Genomic DNA, 5,854 nt, shown 5'->3' with positions numbered 1-5,854 from the left:
AGTTCATATTGTTGTTTGTCCTAAGGGGCTGCAAATCCTTCAGTTCCTTTGGTCCTTTCTCTAGCTCCTTCAGTGGGGACCCCTGGAGCAGCCTACTCTTGAAGGCTCGGTTCCTAGCAGTATTGCATTCATCAAGGAAAAAACAAAATTAATTCATCTCCTTGCCCCAAAATTACTCCTAAGTGTTTGTTGGTCTGATTTTTTTTTTGGCTTTTTGTTCTGTTTTGCCTTTATTTTTCTGTTTCACTGATAGCAGTAGAATTGGTTATTCTTTTCCTTTAAGGTCTAGTGTAATGTTTATTCAACTTTAGGGTATGTCTGTACCATGTAAATAGTCTTTAGGACTTCTTTATAAATGACTTATTATTTGTAAGAGAAAACAACTGTAACTATCCCGTGGAGAATGTAGGAAAGCCGTTCCTAAGTAATTATAACTAACAGCATCAAGGGGAGACGGTATATGGGTACTGTTGAATACCTTCAAGTGACAGTTTGGAAAAGATATGCATCCCTTTTGTAGAATATGTCCAAGAGACACATATCCTGAATCTAACTAGAATAAAATACTACACCCAGGTTGACCTGTATTTTTCACAAGCATAAACACAACAGAGGATAAAGAAAGGCTGAAAAGATATTGTAGGTTAAAGAAGAGTAAAAAGACATGAAAATTGAATATAACACAATCTTGGATTAGGTTTTGGGCTAGAGGAGGTAGTGTATGTAGGGTACCAGAGAAACAACAGGTCAGATTGAAGTATAAACTGAACCCTAGATAACAATAACAACAACAACAACAGTAATAATAATAACAATAATGCATTAATCTTAAATTATTACTTGATAGCTATGCTATGGTAATATTAATGGGCATCTTTATCTTAGAAAGAAGAGACAAATATGGAAAAAATACTTAAACCTATTGAATCTTAAAATATATTGTTACAGTGTTTTTGCAGATTTTAAAACTATTTCAAAATATGAAGACTTTTTGTTCATTTCTGTCAGTAAACATATGTTTGTGCATGTGTGCATATGCATGAGTGCATGTATGTGTGCAGGTGCATGTTCCTGTGCAGAGACCTGTGGAGAGAGAGGTCAATAGCTGGTATCTTTTTCATAAGTTTCCACCTTAAGTTTTGAGACAGGATCTATCATTAATTGACCTGACACTCAACAATTGTCTGACTGACCAACAAATCCTCTGTGTCCATCTCCCTGCCCTGAGATTACAAACACAGGCCCCATTCTCTGCTTTCTCCATGGATATGGGGATCTTAACTCAGGGCTTCCTGCTCATCTAATAATCATGTGACCCCTGAGCTGTCTTCCTAGGACTCTTCAGTGGTTCTTATGACTGACATTTGGAAGTCACATGACAAGTGTAAATGTCACCTTGAGAAACGTAATTGGATATTTTCTCATCTTCTCTTCTAGGCTTTGGGTGGCCACTATGTTGCCCAGAGTTATAATCCAGATATATACCATCTGAGAATAATCATAGGTATTAACAATAGAAAATGAATGACATGTATTTATAATTAAGATTTTTGCATTAAACTTCTCATGCAAATCAATTACTTGTCTCAACTTTCAGACTTTGCTAAGACAATTAAATGTGCGGTAATGATCTGCCTGCATGCTTGCTCATCTCGACCGGAAATTAATGACTGCAAAACAGAAAACTCAAATTCCTAAGATACCCATGCATTTTTATGACTTCTTTCCTACTTCTTTCTCATTTGTGATAAGACACTGAAACAAAAGATCTTTGGAGACTACGACTAATGGAATCATAATAATATTCTTCATTTTAATAACTACATTATTTTTACTACTTGCTGTGTGCCAGAAGTTCTGTCAAGCACATCCCTGTAATATCAGCAAGTAGCAGCAGCTGCTGCTGTAACTAGGCCCAGGCACATAAAAGATCTCTAAAGCTTACTAGAGATGTCTGACCACCCATATTACTGACCCATACCTGGCAGCAATGAGTTTCTGCTCCTGCTCATCTTGAAATCTGGACCACCATGACAAGGAGACAGGTGGTCTTTGAAGGATCCCATAATAGTCTTGATTTCTACTCTCAATGTGTTTGCCAGAACAAGACATATGGCCTCGCCCAAACAAGAAAGATCTAGAACACACAGCACTAGCACGGTTTCGAGCAGCAGGCATTCTCTAATGACTACAAAATGGCATTAAGCCACTTCTCCCTATCTCTGCCTGCTGACACAAACAAATGTAACTTTTATAATTCTCATTTTATACATGAAATTTTATACATGTGTGCACGTGTGTGCATGTGTGTGTGTGTGTGTGTGTGTGTGTGTGTGTGTCCAACACAAGTGGGTAGAGTAGTCGGTAAACACTGCTTGACTCAAATAGAGATCTGCAAAGTCACAAGGTAAAATGTATTATTATCTCTATAAATTATTATCTCTATAAAGGAGAACAAGTAATTAGGAGTAGATAATCCTGACTTTGATATACCCCCCCCACTTCCATGCAGACAACAGCAACAAAACAAACAGAAGATGAAGTAGCTGATGGGTAAATTTTGTTACCATTTCTTACCTTCTTCACCACAAGTACTATCTCAAACAAGGTTATGTCACTCAGTTATGTATAATGGCACACAGCTCTGACCCTTGCAGAACTGTGTGGAGTTACCTTCTTTATCCTTTCATTTCTTCACTGTGGCACTGATAAAAATTATGAGCATGTATTTCTAATAATCAGAGTAAAGGTATGAAGGGAAGAGTTATACATCTCTAAGGTATTTTTTTAAATGGAGGATATATATATATATACATACATATATAGAGATTTATACATATATACTTGAGTCTATGTATAAATATATACAAATACCTACTTGTATATACACCATACACACAAGTCTGAGTTCATGGACTAAAATATGCAGACATCAGGGATTTGGTGGTTTTATCTGAGTTGTTTTATCTGAGGTAATACTAAGTCAGATTAAGATCGGCATTTCAGACTCATACCATAGTGAGAAGTTTTACAGACATCCTCTGTGCTATTTCGTCTTCTTGCCCCTCTGCTTGTTTGTCTTTGTCCTACTTTCAAGAGCTCATTAATCCATCCAAGCTCAGGGGACCCCTTGTTCCCTCTCTTGTGAGGATTTACTTAACAAAGTGTTTATTACCCACAACCAGATGATCTGTTTTTCTACTTGTCACAAATTTTGATTTTTAGTATATTTATTAGCAATAGTTATAGATCTGAAATTAATGTTTCCATTATGTTAAAATCTGAAAATTCAAAAGCAACTTATTAAATACCATTATTGCATATTATATATACAGGTAATGTGACAACCTTAGAATTAACTTCCCCCTTGGTGGGGGACAATTAACACGAACATCAGTTTCTCTTCCAGGTTGATGTAAGTTCCTTCTCAAGGTTGAAAGTTGCTGATTCAAAAGAGAATTTAGCTCTAACAAAGCAGGTAAAAGACTTGTATGATAAAAATTGTAAGACACTGAATAAATAAAGTGAAGAAGATATCAAAAGATGGAAAGATTTCCTACTTTCATGGACCTGCAGGATTAATATCGTAAAAATGGCTATCTCTACCAAAAGCAATTTACAGATTCAGTGAAATACCCATTCAAATTGCAACACAGTTCTTTACAGATCTCAAGAGGAAAATTCAGCTTCATATGGAAACACACACAAACAAGTCAGGATGGCTAAAACAATCCTGAATAATAAAAGAATTGCTGGGCATCTCCATCCCTGACCTCCTATTGTACTACAAAGCTATAGTAATTAAAACAGCATAGTACCAGCACAAAAACAGACGTTAATCAATGGAATTGAATTGAACACTCATACATAAATCAACACATCTATGGACATCAAATTTTTGAAAAAGAAGCCAGAAATACACACTGGTAAAAAAGGCAGCATCTTCAACAAATGGTGCTGGTCACTCAGGATGGCTGTATGCGAAAGAATCCAAATAGATCTATACTTATTACTCCACATGAAATTTAACTTCAAGTGGAACAAAGTAAAAAGTTTTTAAAAGATACACAGATAGAAGAGAAAGTAGGCAGTATCCTTGAATTCATTAGCACAGGAAAATGCTTTCTGAGCAGAACACTGTTAGTACAAGCACTAAGGTCAACAGAATAAACCATGAAACCAAATGCCTCAGCACCACAACGACTCCATCAATCCTACAGAGCACCATCTTGCACAATGTGAAAGAGTTTTACCAACTACACACTCAACAGAGGGATAATATGCAAAATATATGAAGAGCTCATAAAAACTGGATATCAAGAAAACAACCCAATTTAAAAGGGTGCACTAGTAAAAAAAAACTCTAAAAAGAGGAAGCTCAAATGGATGAGAACCACTTAAAAAGAATGCTCAACAGCCTTAGCCATCAGGGAAATGTAAATCAAAACTACTTTGAGATTTCATTTTACTCCTGGCAGAACAGCTAAAACAATAAAACAAATAACAGCTCATGCAGGCAAGGAGGTGGAGTAAAGGGTTTGAACATTCATCCATTGCTAGCAGGAGTTTAACTTGTAGACCTACAAAAGAAAACAGGGTGGTGGTTCCTAAGGAAGATAGGACTACACCTCAAGATCCAGCTATACCCAAAGGGTCCCTTCATCTCACCACAGAGATAGTTGCTCAATCATATTTATTGCTGCTTTACTCATAAGAGCCAGAAATTGAAAACAATCTAGTTGTTCCTCAACAAATAAAAAGACAAAGAAAATATGGTATATTTATACAATGGAATAGTACTCAATTTTTTTCTAAATGTGAAATCACTATATATACAGATAAATGGATGGAACTAGAAAAAAAAGCCATCCTGAGCAAGGTAACCCAGATTCAGAAAGACAAATACAGCATGTATTTGCTTATATAGAGATATTAGCTGTTGAGTCTATAATAAGCTGACTGACACAGAGGTTATATACAAAGAAAGGAGCTAGCAGGGAATAGATAGGTCTCCCTAGAAAGGGGAAATGAATAAATAGATGGTTATAGATCAGGGGCATAGGTGACTGGAACTAGATGTTTAAGCAGGAGAGAGGAGAGAATGAGGCAAGGAATATGAGGAGAGGCAGCTAAAACTAAGAGCCATTTGAGTAGTATAGAAATGTAATATTGCAGAAGCTTCCTAAAATAAATACATTTTTGAAGGTGATCTAAATGAAATTACCAAGTAACAGGGAGACACAGCCCCAACTGAACATCTCTTGTCACTAAATGAAGCTTCCAGTAACAGAAAACTGTTACATCTAATTGAGTTGTAGGACAAATCAGTCTCATAGGAATCCACGAACAACCCAGGCTGTTGCCGAGACTATAGGTTGCTCTCTACAAACTTTCAGCAATGCTCCATTGCTGAAGATAACACCTATACAACTGACTGAACATGGAAAAATTGAGCTGGTGCCTGTATAGAGCCTTCGTCCCTAAGTTCCAGTGTTCTTCATACCAGAAGGCACTTAGAATCCTACTAAAGAAGAAACATGAACACCAACCCAGCCACAAACCCTTTCTGCACATGGTGTCCTACCTGCAAGATATGCCAGCCAGTACAATGGTGGCACAAGCTTGTGAGAGTAATCAACTAACACCTGATTTGACAGAAGGCCCACTCTGTGAGATAGAACTCGTACTTGACATTGCTTGGTTGACCAAAAATCTAGACTAGATAGCTAAAGGACCTAGGTGGGAAACCAAGTATTACTGTTCTGCTAAAGAAACATGACAATAAAATGACTCCTAGTGACATTCTGCTGTACTTACAGAACAGAGTCTTGCTCAGCCATCATCAGAGAAGCTT

This window comes from Mastomys coucha, unplaced genomic scaffold (genome assembly GCF_008632895.1).
Source record: "Mastomys coucha isolate ucsf_1 unplaced genomic scaffold, UCSF_Mcou_1 pScaffold9, whole genome shotgun sequence".
NCBI classification, from domain to species: Eukaryota; Metazoa; Chordata; class Mammalia; order Rodentia; family Muridae; genus Mastomys; species Mastomys coucha.
Note: the sequence above shows the minus strand (reverse complement) of the source record.